Source organism: Phascolarctos cinereus, unplaced genomic scaffold (genome assembly GCF_003287225.1).
Source record: "Phascolarctos cinereus isolate Bilbo 61053 unplaced genomic scaffold, phaCin_HiC Scaffold_193;HRSCAF=771, whole genome shotgun sequence".
NCBI classification, from domain to species: Eukaryota; Metazoa; Chordata; class Mammalia; order Diprotodontia; family Phascolarctidae; genus Phascolarctos; species Phascolarctos cinereus.
Window position 1 is genome coordinate 1 of NW_027555506.1, and position 13,808 is coordinate 13,808.

The 13,808-nt window shown below is 44.0% G+C and overlaps 1 long non-coding RNA gene across 1 annotated transcript; it reads left to right on the forward strand.

Moving 5' to 3' along the window:
• The first annotated feature begins 5,394 nt into the window (after positions 1-5,394).
• On the forward strand, positions 5,395-13,441 carry LOC110204269 (uncharacterized). The gene is made up of 3 exons (XR_002323260.2): positions 5,395-5,568; positions 6,607-6,696; positions 12,676-13,441. It is a non-coding gene; the product is annotated as an uncharacterized LOC110204269 (long non-coding RNA).
• Positions 13,442-13,808: the final 367 nt, after the last annotated feature.

Below are 13,808 nucleotides of genomic sequence, written 5' to 3' on the forward strand. Positions count from 1 at the left end.
TAGCCCAAGTGCAGCAAATACCAAGGAACACTAGGCAGCCGGGGAGACTGAGTCCTGGGAAGGGGAGTTTTCCTAGTGAGGTGGGAAAGAAGGCCAGGAGTCTGGCAGCCAGAGAGGGGCAGGGGCAGGTGAATGACAGCAGGAGAGATGAGAAGAGATGTCACGTACCACTCAAAGGAAGGGAGCCAGAGAGCAAGGACATGGAGAAAAAAGCCTGCCCCAACCAGAGTGGAGACATTGGTGCTGCCTCAAGACTCCGGGGCACAGAGCCTGCAGATGTTAAACAAATGATGTCCCTTTAAGAGGAGAAAGGAAGAAAAGAGCTATGGCAGTTAGGAAATCATGAAGACATTACAGAAAGGGCCCCATGGGTAGCTCAAAGCCCTCCTGGGAAGAATCTCTAGGGTCTAGCACCAGGTCCCTATGAAGAAGGGATTGAGCAAGGGCGCCAGTGGGTTTGCTCTTGAAAGAGAACTTGTCAACTTTCTAGGTGCAAAGAGTAAAGAAATGATCCCCTTTCATCTCACCAAGGCAGTGCCAAAAGAGACAGCTCACAGGAGCCTCAAATCTTAGGCTTGGAAAGGACTTAGACTCAGCCAAGTGATCTCCCAGTCTCTCCTTGGAGTCCTTCAGTAATGGGGAACTCAGTACCTCCCAACCAGGTCATTCATTTGGAAAGTTCAGTTTTTTATTAAGTTAAGAAAAACCTGCATCCCTGTAATCAATCCTCTAATCAGTCAGCCAGATGTATATTAACACCTACTACGTGGCAAGCACTTTATCTCTCCCTTTGGTCCTAGGTATCCTTTCTGAAGCCACATCAAATCTAATCCCTTTACCTGTGACAGTCCTTCAGATGTGTGAGGACAGCTACCATTGCCTCCTCTGTCTCTCTCTCTCTTTTCGTGAAATGCCACCCACTCATTGATTTGTGGAATTTAGAGCTGGCAGGGCCCAATTCCCTTTGCTTAAAGAAGAAACCCAGGCCTAGGGAAGGAGGTTCACTGACTTGCCCAGGGTCATACAGGCTGTAGAGCTGGAAATCAAACCGAGTTCCTGATTCTACATTCAGGGCTCCTTCTACCACAAGACCCCCCCTCCTTTCATCTATTCCTCACAGTGTGAGGTTTCCAGGCCCCTCACCCTCCCTGTCTGCCAGTGTCCTTCCTAAATGTGGATCCTAGAAGTGAATATGATAGTCTAGGTTTGATCTGATCAGGACCATGGAGAGTTGCTTCTATTCTTGGCATGATTATTTTATTCAGCCTTGTGATTTCCCTGGTGTGGGGGCACTCCAGCTTGGAGAGGCCTGCTGCTGATGTCAATCAGCCAGGGATTAGGGAGTTGCCTCAGACACAGAGGGGTTAAAAAATTTTCTTATAGACAAGCCAGAAGGTAGGACTTGGACCCAGGTCTTCCTAACTCCCAGACTGACCCTCTATTGTCTGTCCCAGGCTCTATCTGTTGCATGTGTTAATGCAACCTAGCTAAGGCAGCTACAGGCCAGACATAGAACACTAGACAAACAGACACAAGTGAACACACACACACACACAGAAACACAAACACACCCTTCCCCTGTTCACCAGGCAAGGCAGAGAGGGGTCAGAACTCCAACTTTTTCACAGGGGCTAGAGATCCTGCTCCTTTTCCCTCAGCTCTCCCCTTCTGAAGCCCTCAAGGCTGAGCAACACTACCTCTCCTTCCAGCTGCCCCCACTTAGGGATGCTGCCTCCCTAACAGAAGGGGGAAGGGTCCCAGGGCAGCTGCTGCTCTCCTGCCTCCCTCCCTCACTGGTAAAGGCCTAGAAGAGAGATGAGGCAGAAGCCAGTATCAGGGTCTCCACCAGGTCACAGGGAGTATGTTGAGGTTCTGAGGCAGAGGGAAAGTGTGGTAGGAGGAGAGAGAAAGGAAAGGAGGGAACTGTCTCTGCTGGACTGGGCTCTCCAACTTCCCTTCTCTCTAGTACAAAGCCACCCATTCTTACACACCCTCCTATACACTCACACACACACACACACACACACACACACACATACACACACTCACAGTGTAAGAGCTATATATGTAGCTACACCCTATGCCCTCTAGGAGACCTCACTCTCTTGATCTGCCATGCAGCTGAAGACTTGGTTCCTGATCTCTGGAAACTTGATCTCTGATCGGTTTACCCTGACACCAAAGGAGGCATAGGAGAATTAACACTTGTTCAGCGCTCCTAATACCTTTAAAGATCTTTCATATACCTGTTCTCCCTCAATTTCATCTTATTATAATATGGGAACTGCCTATTTGACAATCTACTCCCACCTCCACCCAAAGTATCAGCTTTCTTGACAAGCACACAGGCTGACATGAAAAGTAAATGAATGAACAAGTGAATGAAGAATGAAAAGCACTGTGGTTTTGACTGCTTACTTATACCAAGAGCCATGCTTGGCAACATGCTGGTTTAGGGGTGATGAGAAGTTAATAGTAAAGGATGACCCATGTTGTGGGCCTGTGAGTGAGAGGATGGTTGTACCTTCAGCAGGTATAAGGAATTTTGAAAGGAAAGAATGTTGAGGGAGAGAGATATAAAGAGTTCTGTTTGGACATGCTGAATTTAAGATGCTACAGGACATCCAGTTTTATACGTCCAATGGGCAAGTTTAGATTCAAGACTGGAGGCCAGCAGAGAGGTTTGGATTGGACAAGAAGATATGAGAATCATCTCAATAGAGATGATCATTGACTCCATGGGAACTGATGAGAGCACCAAGTGAAATAGTATTGAGATAGAAGACAAGCAGCTCAGGATGAAGCCCAGTGGGACTCATGGGTACCAGGCATGACCTGGGTGAAGATCCGATACTGAGATGGCGTGGCCATGGTGTGGTGCTCTGGGCAGGTGCTGTCCTTTACCTTTCTTTGTATTTCCAGTTCTTACTACAGTGTCTGGCACACAATAGGCACTTATTAAATGTTTGTTGACTGATTAAAAGGAGATCCAGGAGAGAATAATGTCACAAAAACTCAGAGAGACAGAAGTATGAAGAGAAGGGTGAACAACAGTGTTAAGGGCTGGAAAGTGATCTGGAGAGGTGAGGACTGAGAAAAGGCCATTGGATTTGGCATCTAGAGATAGTTAGCAACATTAATGAGAGAGTTTCAGTTGAATGATGAGGGCAGAAGGTCAACTGTAAAGAGTTAAGAAGAGAGAGGAAAGCAAATAGAGGTGACTATTGTAAATGCTCTTGAAGGAATTTACCACAAAGGGAGGTGATATATGGGATGATAATTAGAGAGGATGGATGGATCAGGGAGAGACTTTTTAAGGATGGGGGAGACATAGACATGTTTGTCGGCAGGGGAACATCCAGCACAGGGATATTGAAGTGAGAATGGTATGATAGAGGCAGTCTGCTGGAGGAAATGGGCTGGAAGGGGACCCCTTGTGCAGGTAGAGAGGGCTTTGGCTCAATAAGGAGTAAGCATATCTCTGTGTGAGACAGGGCTGGGGGAGGAGACAGGGGCACAAGGCATCTGAGTGATGTGAGAGGAAGTGGAGGGGTGAAGAAGGAGCTCTAGGGGAATGACCTCAATATTTTCAGTAAGATATGAGGCAAGGTTCTCAGCTGAGAGGGTGGGTGGGTGTGAGAAGGAGCCATTGGAGGTCTGAGGAGGGGCAACAATTTTCTGAAGAGCCATGGTAGTGAGTGGGATAGTGAGTTAATTAGAGAAGTATAAAAAGATTGCCTTGGGGCCCCAGGAGTAGCTTTGTCACCTTTTGGGGGAAACTAAATGCTGTTTTCCTAGGGAAGGAAGAGGCATGGATGGAACCCATGTTGAGGAGAAAGACTGGTACACATTAGTCCCATCACACAGGACTTGGAATTGAAATTTAAAGGTACCTCGGGGAATTTGGCACTAGCCCTTTACCAATTCACTGTCAATGGTTTTGAGATTGGGAAAAAGAAATGAAATAACATTTTGGGTCATGCCTTTCGTTATTCTGATAACAGAGCAAAGCAGCTGTAGGAAAAATGAGGTTTTCTGGGAAGTGATCTCCCTGGACCTAGATTTTGTAGTGCATCTCTCTTGTTTTCCATAATGATGATACAGCATACATTGTTGTCTGTGGGAAAGACAAATGACCAGTGTGGATCTTGGTGTATGTGACCAAGGTACACATAATGTTTTTGTAGAATTACAGTATGGCTGTGCTTGACTGGATCATTTTTTAGTTGTGTCTGATTCTTTCTGACCCCATTTGGGGTTTTTTTTTTTTGCAAAGATACTGCAATAGTTTCTCATGTCCTTCTGTGGCTCATTTGATAAATGAGGAACTCAGGCAATGAGGGTTAGGTGACTTGCCCAGGGTCACACAGCTACTAAGTGTCTGAGGCCACATTTATACTCAGGAAGTCGAGACTTCTTGACTCCAGGCCCATTGTTCTATCCATTGCCTCACCTAGCTGCTCCTGGTGGTGCTCCCCCTGGGCTCCCTCTGATGCATAGGTGAGTATTACCAGATTAGGTGGTTTACTGAGAGAATATCTGGGAGAGCTTTCCAGTGTCTTTGGTGCTGAAGTGATGTTTTTTATGTCTGTTGTTGTTATCTCATTTAACGTAGCTGTTGTGTAAATCCTTGAAAACTCGTTTCGGCAAATGGTCAGATTGGGATAAGGACTTCTCACCTTAGAGAGACAGTAGGATGTACACAGGCATTTCATGAAACAATTCAATCAGGCCAATAGGTGGATGCTGAAGTATCATGAGGTAAAATTAGACAGTTTTTTTGGAAACGACTTTTTTTGACTTTTTGTTGTGAAGCGGTTGGGGTTAAGTGACTTGCAGAGGTCACAGAGCTAATGTCTAGTGTCTGAGGGTGGATTTGACTCAAGGCTGGAGCTCTATCCACTGCCCCTTTCCTCCTGTGCTCTGGGGGTTGTCAGGAATCCAAGTCCCATTCAGGGGCTGGTGATCTGCTGCTGCTGCTTCAGCTACTGGGCTGTTCCCTTAAGTGGAGCCCAGGACACCCTGCCCCTGCCATCCCTGCCCTTCCCCTCCAGGTTGTCTCTAAAGAGGCTGACCCGTGACAGCCCCAAGCTTAGCTCAGCCGTCCCACCCCATCCGCCCAGCAGCTGCCCCCAGGAAAGTGGGACCTGGTTCAGTCCTGGGCCCTCCTCCAAGCACTGTGGCCCCCTCCCCTCCCCAGGCTGGGTGATGGGAGTTGAGAGAAAGGACTGGGGGGGGTGCTCTTCACTCCTCTGGGCGTGACATCAGAGAGCCCCGCCCTCTTTCCCTCCCTCCTCCCTCTGCTCTGAGTGGCTACTCCACTGCGCCACTGTGACGTCACTGTACCCGCCCCCCTACCCTTGGCCAAGGTCAGTGCTTTTTGTCTCTGGAGGAGGAGGAGGGAGTTCCCTTTTCCCCTGAATCTCGGGGGGCCAGCGGGAGATCTGCCCGCCCCCAACCCCCTGCCCTTCTCTGCTCCCACCACACCTCCTTCCTCCTCACCCCCACCGCCACGTCACCTGAGAGATCCCAGAAATTCCTGCACTTTCCTGCGTGGCTGTGTGTGAGGTAGGCGTCCCCTCCCCCTCCTGCCAAGGCCCCTCCTGCCCCTCTGCATTCCCCCCTTATATTCTCTTCTGCCCTCTCTTCTGTCTTCTCCTGAACTCCCCCCCCCCCACCAATTGGCTTGTCTTAGTGCCGAGGGGCATCTGTGTGTGCATGGGTGGGGGGCGGTCATGGGAGTATTAATACCCTTGTTTGTGGGAGTGTTGTGTGTGTATGTCAGTATGTACTTATGTGTGTGTGTGTACTCGTGTGTACCTGCTCCCCCAGGGCTGTTCCTGCCTGGGGCTTCCTGCCTGCCCAGACCTTGGTCTGGAAGTCTGGGGCTTGGGGGGTGGGGTGGAGGCCAGCAGGGAGAAGCCTTTGAGGACACTCCCTCCATCCCCTCCCCAGGTGGACCTTTCCATCCTTTCTTCCTCCCTTCCTCTCATCCTTGGCCTGGCCTCAGGGCTGGGGAGAGGGGAGACAGTCTAGAAACTCTTCCCCTCCCCTTCTCCCTCTGGTGTCATTAGATTTAATTGTGTATTTGTTTTTGTTCTGGTTTCAACCAGCACCTGGTGAAAGGGGCCTTTCCATGTACCTCATCGTGGAACAGAAAGAGGGGACTGTCCCTGAACCTGCGGATCTCTATGATTTACAGACTGAAAGAAAAGAGTTGTTTTAATGTGCACTTCTCTCATTATGGGGGATTTGGAGCATTTTGTCATAGGGCTATTGGTAGCTTGGATTTCTTCCTTGGAAAAGGCCCTTTTCCTTTGCCCTATTGGAGAATGGCTCTTAATGTTGGAAGTTAGAATCAGTTAGAACAATTGTTTTCATAATCATTGATTTGTAGTATAGTTTAACATCTGCTACTGATTGTCATTAACCCAAACCCCTTTCTTTCCTCCTCCTGCCCTCCAGTATTACCCTAGAGATGCTTAGCCTTCTTAAAATTTTTTAGTGATGTTTTCTGTGTTTCACATCACCAAGGTATCCCATGTATCCCTCCGTCTCCCCATCCTGGAGAGCCATGCCATGTAACAAATTGTATTTTTGTTTTAGGGAGGGAAAAAAATTGAGCACTACTGATTGATGCCTGTGGAAAAGGTGTGCAATGTGTAACACCTGTGGACCTCTCACGTCCTGAAGAGGGTAGGGTGATTGTGTCTTCTCATGTTTCCTTTTCAGTCCCACTTGATCTTTAACATTTTGTTACAGGTACTTTTAATTTTTTGTGTGTCATTATTTCCATCTCAATTATTGTAGTTACTGTGTGTGTGTATGTATGATGAATAAATTTATGTGCATATATATGTACGCACACGTATATGTGCATACACACACATATATGTACATATATATTCTGTTTTCTTGGCTCTGCTTAATTCACTTTGAATCAACTCACAAAGATCTTTCCACTTCTCTGTACTCATCACATACATCATTTCTTACTGCATGGTAGCAGTATTCCATGACATTCGTGTTCCATGCCTTGTTTAGCCATTGCCCAGTTGATGAACATCTACTCTGCTTCCAATTCATAGCTGTCACAAAAAGCCCTGTTATAAGTATTTTGGAGTATATGGGGAAGTTTTTCTTATTAATGGATTCCTTGGGATGTAATGGAATCCTTTTTTTTAAAAGACTGGACATATTTGTTACTTTCTTCACATAATCCCAAATTACTTTCCAAACGGATGTGTCATTTCACAGCTCCACCAAGAATGTATTAGTGTGTGTATATTTCCACAGCCTTATTTAGGTATCCACACCACATTTGTGCCATAAGAGGAATTTGATAGGACTCCTTCTTTACTTGTTGTTTCAAATAGTGTATATAGAATTGGGATAAAATGTTTTTTAAATGCTTGGTAGAATCACTTTCAGATCCATCTGGTCCTGGGGATTTTATCCTAGGGAAGTCTTTTATGCCTTGTTCAATGTCTTCTTTTAAGGTGGGGTCATTTAAGTATTCTATTTCCTCTTCCGTTAACATGGACAGTTTATATTTTTATAAATGTATATCCATTTCATGTAGATTGTCAGTTTTCCTGGCATGTGACTGGGCAAAATAACCCCTAAGCATGACTTTAGTTTCATCTTCTTTGATTATGCATTTGCCCTTTCATTTTTGAGATGATTAATTTGGTTTTCTTCTTTCTTTTTGTTAATCAAGCTAACTAATGCTTTATCTATTTTATTAGTATTTTCATAAAACCAGCACCTACCTGTATTTATTAGTTTGATTTCTTAAAAATTTTCTTAATCTCATCTTTGATTTAGGGATTTCAATTTTGATGTTTAATTGGATATTTTCTATTTGTTCTTTTTCTACTTTTTAAAATTTCATGCCCAATTCCTTGATCTGCCCCTTCTCTGTTTTATTGATGGAAGCATTTAGAGAGAGAAATTTCCCCTAAGGACTACTTTGGCTGCATCCCACAAATTGTGGCATGTTGCCTCATTGTTGTAATTCTGTTCCATGAAGTTATGGGTTGATTCTGTGATTTGTTTTTCAACCCAGTCATTCTTTAGGATTTCATGATTTAGTTTCCAATTAATTTTTTTTTAAAGGCAGTTGGGGTTAAGTGACTTGCCCAGGGTCACACAGCTAGTAAGTGTCAAGTGTTTGGTCTGAGGCCAGATTTGAACTCAGGTACTCCTGACTTCAGGGCTGGTGCTCTATCCACTGCGCCACCTAGCTGCCCCTCCAATTAATTTTTAATCTGTTCTTCCACATCTTGGTGATTTATATTGCGTTGTGGTGTGTAAAAGTTGCATTTAATATTTCTGTATTTGTCTATTTGTTTCTGAGGTTTTTATACACTGATATATGTTCATTTTTTGTGAAGGTGCCATGTACAGCTGAGAAAAGGTTATATTTCTGTTTGTTTCCATTCAGTTTTCTCCAGAATTCTGTCACGTCTAACTTTGCTAAAGTGCTTTTCCTAAACTTCTTTTTAATTTACTTTATACATAGATTTCCCTAATTCTGAGAGGGAAAACTTGAGGTCACCCTTTGTATAGTTTTACTATTTCCTTCCATAAGTCATTTAACTTTTCATTTTAAGAACCTGGATGCTCTGCCATTTGGTGCATATTTGGTAGGTATTGATATTATATAATGGTACCTTTTAGCAAGATATACTTTCCCTGCTTATCTCTTTGAATTAGGTCTGTTTTAGCTTTTGTTTTGTCTGAGATCATGATTTCTACCATTGCCTTTTATACTTCAGCTAAAGCCTAAGTGGAGAGGTGGGGGGGGGGGTTGGCAGGGAGTATATTGTCTGAAGCAAAGGCCTTTTCACACTTTTCACTTTGATGTTTTCAGAGATAATTTTGGGAGTTTGGAAGTTTTCTGTGGTCCAAAGTGATAGGATTTGGGTAGAGGTTTGGTCATTGCTTTCCCGCTCTATGCTGTACTTCTTCCCTAGGAAGAACCCCTGATCCCTTAGGACTGCAATTGATATTGCTATATGGAGTCACTGTTCCATTTTTTAAAAATGTATTTTATTTATATTTTTGGTGAGGCAATTGGGGTTAAGTGACTTGCCTAGAGTCACACAGCTAGTGAGTGTTATGTATCAGAGGTTGGATTTGAAGTCAGATCCTCCTGAGTCCAAGGCCAGTGCTCTATCCACTGGGCCACCTAGCTGCCCCTTCACTGCTCCTTTTTGACCAGAAGTGACCTTACCCCTCAGTACCCTTTTTCCATTGGGATTGCAAGTGATACTGTTCCTCAGAGTCTCTGCTCCCTCTTGTCAGAATATGCTCATTGCTGCCCTTGAATTGTGACCCAGGAGTCTGTATAGGCAGTGGAGTGTCCAAACAGCTTGTGTCTTGAGCTAGCCAAGAGTCTCTGTCATCTCTTTCTAACCAATTGCTAGGTCCCCTTATTGTCCCTGGCTTGAGAGCTCCCAAAGCTGCTGCTGCTTCTGACTATTAAAATTAACAACATAATTATAACATAGTAATAATAAAATATAATGAAAAGAGAAAATCATTCCAAGGTACAAATATTCCAAGTAAATGAATAATGATTTCATAGTAATGATTGACAGGTTCCTCTTAGGTCAACTAATTCCTCAATAATTAGTGACATAAGTTTATTTTTGTAACAGAAAAGAAGAACTAAAAAATTACAGTCATCTTAGGAAACTTGTTTTGAGCATAATTCAGTTGAACAAGGCAGGTCATCTCAGTGGTTTGCTTCTCCCAGGCTTTCTGAAGCCAAGTTCCTACCGTTGGCAACATTCAGCTGTTAAAGTGAGATTACCCCAGAAGTCTTTGCCCCACAGCTGAAGCAGTTTGAAACCAGAAAGCTTCCTTCCAAGGGGCCTAGAGTTTCAACTAAGACTGGCAAAGAGGAACTTCTGGTTTGTAGTTAGCATTCACCCCCGGCCCCCATACCCAATCCTGCACTTGCCAGAAAGGGAAACCCAACCTCAGAACATGACACCACTTAACTCATACGTAAACTCTAGCTGAAGAAAAATAAGGGAGCTTATCCCCTAAGTCTAAAGAACTGAATCTTTTGTCAACCTCCCTTTCTCACCTGCCAGAAGGGGGAACTTAGCCTTTGAAAAGAGTCTTCTTTTTTTTAATGTATTGTGATTTCTCAACAATGACTTCCATATGCTTTTGAGTTTAAAATTTTTCTCCCCCTCCCTCCCCACCACCCTCCCCAAGATGGTGCACAATCTGATATAGGCTATACATATACATTCCTATTAAACATATTTTCACATTAGTGATGTTGTAAGTAAGAATTAGAACCAATAGGAAGAACCATCAGAAAGAAGAAACAAAACTCAACAGAAGAAAAAAAAATAGCACATCGTATACTTCGATCTGCACTCAAACTCCATAGTTCTTTCTTTGGATGTGGATGGCATTTTCTATCACGAGGCCTTTGGAGATGTCTTTGATCCTTGTATTGCTGGGAAGGCTTAAGTGTATCAGTATCACTCATTGCACAATTGGCTGTTATTGTATGAAAAGAGTCTTCTAATACTTTGATTATTTTGTTCCTACAATAACATGTGTCTTACATGAAATTATCTGCTACTAAGTGTTGAAGTCTTATCAATCTGTTCACTAAATCTGTAGGTAACCTAGACTGAAGAGAATATATTTGTTAGTTTGTCTTAGCTGTTAGGGCTAGCTTTTCTTAAAGAAGGGAGCTTACACCAACAATCTAACTGAAATTAAATCAAAGTCATCAATACTAACTGATTTACATGGTATTCCTTTTCAGTCCACCACCTCATCCCACCACTGGTGTTTCCTGCACATGGGCCCCAGGCTAGCCTCCACCCCTGTGTTACAGATCTTGCCTTTCAGCCTCTTAAGTTCTTTTGGGCTTGGAAGAATGTCTCAACCTGATCTTTCATTGCCTCTGCCAGTTGAGAATTCGATGTGAGGCATTATTTTAAAGTTGTTTGATGAGGAATGTTGAGAGAGGTTGGCTTGGTGCTTCCTCTACTCAGGCTTCTAGCTAATAACTTCTGGAATTGAAGGTAGAGGATGGGACAGAGGAAGGGTTAGGATTAAGGGAACAGCACTCCCTAGAAAGTTTTGTTTCAGCTTGCCTCCCAGAACTAAATGGGCTTGCTCTTTTTTCCTCCTTTCCATTTTTCCTCACCTTGGAGTCACCAAATTAGACATTGCTGTTGGACAACAACACTCCTTACCTGGACACAGAAAGAGGAAGTGGGGATTGGCAATGAGGCTATTTTGTATTAGAATGGAAGGAACTTGGATTTGGAGTCAAAAAGGCCTGGGTTCAAATTCTGCCTCTCTATTGATGACCTGTGGAAATAACCCTAAGCAAGTCACTTAAGGCCTCTGAGCTTCAGTTCCCAGATCTGTAAAATGAAAAGGTTTCATTACACAGCGTCTCTGAGATCCCTTTCAGCACCAAATCTATATTCCTACATGTGTCTTTAAGCAAATCACTTCTCTCTGGGCATCAGTTTCCTCATCTATAAATTGAGTAGGTTGGATAGATAACCTCTGATATCCCTTGAGGCTATCTAAAATCTTGTGCATGCCCTTGGGCAAATCACCTCAGTAAGTTGAGGGCATTGGACTAGATGGTCTCTGAGGTTCCTCCCATCTCTAGATGTAGAGTCATATCATCCTGTGGGCCCAGTGACGGCCTTAAAGGAATGACTGGGAAGAGAGAGAACTAAGGCCACAGACAAACACCACACATTTGAGAATGTTGGTAGTGCCTGAAAGGAGAAAGTTGGCTTTGTTCAGAATAGAGTGTATCAGTTGGAGAGGGAGGGAGAACATGGTTTAGGGGCAGTGAAGTGAATGAAAAGCCTGCGAGACACAGTTTCTGGATTACTAATAATCAATTTATTAAATAGGCTAGCTTATAATCAATAAAGTCATGGTCAGTGGTCTCTTTCCATAACCAAAGGGCAAACTGTGGAGAGGACTGAATACTTAAATACTTTGGAAAAGGAGTTGCCCCTGACAGGTGAAAATCAGCCCTGATTGGTGAACAATTAATGAGGGGGTGGGTGTATTCATGAGGAGATGGGCTAAAAGTCTTCAGCTCCTCCTGTTGAGAACATGGCTTGATCATGAGACTGAGCAACCTCTAGCAATGTGGACAGAGGAATCCATCTCTACCCAGACCACCCTGGTTGGTTTTCTCCTTCCTGAGCTGTCACCCTGAATCACAATGGGGGCTGCAAGGGCATAGATTTCATGCACTAGGGCTGGAATTCTCTTAGATGATGCTCTGTTTACAGTGGAAACAGAAGTAAAATCTTCTAGTTGGTTGGGGTCCTGCCCAGGATCAAGGAGCATGTTGCCTGGGGATTTGAAAATCTCATTTAACAGCAATGTCCTTCAGAGCCTGAGTGACTTACAGGGGTTGGTCCCTGAATGAGGAAATAGAGAGAAAAAGCCTCAATCCTAATTTAATAATTGGTTATTAATATAATAGAGAAAAAAATCACTTCTCTCAGTAAGAAAAAACGTTTGGAAGTAGAAAAGCCAGTTTGGAATTGCAGCTGTACTACTGAGGATAATTTCAGCTGTAGCCTCACTCTCTGCTTTTGTATAGTCACAGGGTTACTGGTTTTCTTTTCTTTTCTTTTCTTTTTTTACTAGCCCTGGACAGGCCAGTTCGGTGGTGCAATGGATGGAACACTGGGCTTGGAGCCAGGAAGATCTGGGTTCAGTTCTGAGCCTAGGTACTTACTAGGTATGTGACCCTAGGCAAGTCACACTAGCCTCATTTGCCTTAGTTCCTCATCTGAAAAATGGGAACACACAGGAGAAGGAAACAGCAAACCTCTCTAATATCTTTGCTAAGAAAACCCCATGGATAAAAGTCTACAGCATCACGTAAAGTCAGCCATCACTGAATGACTGAACAAGAAGCCCTGGGCAACTGAGCAAATATTTACCTGAATTCCTGATTTCACACTGGTGAAGTCTTATTTAAACTTGATGTTTCTTTCATAAATTTCCTTGAAAATAAAGATCAGGGTTTGTTTGGGTTTTTTGTATTTTTTTCCTCACACTTTTTTAACCCCTTTGGTTGGACCACATTTAAATTTTATCCACCTAACCACATTTGAGGGTAAAATCAGCTCGGTGGTGTCACTAGTGCTATGAAGTCTTATCCTGTATCAGATGACTTTTGATATGATGGAGGGTTCATAGATAATTTTAATGTTGATGATTTAGTCTGAATTCATATTGATCCTGAAGGAATTGAGTACTCTGTTCATTTCATAAATTTAGGATTTTATTAAGCTTAGATTCTTATAAGCCAATAGCTTACTAATGTTCAGACTCCTTAAGAGTCTGCCCAATATGACAGATGTTCTAATAAACCTTGTCTTTGACTGAAAGAAGGCTTGGGTCGAATTCTTTTGGGCAGGACCTCCGTGTTGTGATTTTGGGGTCCCTGAACCCCCAAACTGCATCATTTTGGTGGCCCCGTGCGGGGAAACGGCCTAACCCCAAGTTCTTCTCCAGCCAAGACTGGAAGGTATGTAAGCCCCACCCCCCTCCTCTCCCTTCTTGCTCTGCAGTTGGTGTGACTCTCCAAGCACCAAGGCTTGGAGGTGCTTTTCTGGCAGATAGTTACGAGGTTGTCTTGTACTCGGCCTGATGCTCTCAGGCTCTCGGTCCACTGGGTGGGTTCAAGGCCATGGACCTGGGGGTACACCTTTCACAGCATAGAGGACAAGGACAGATGCCCTATCAGGAAATGTATGCTCAATTCTGTTAAT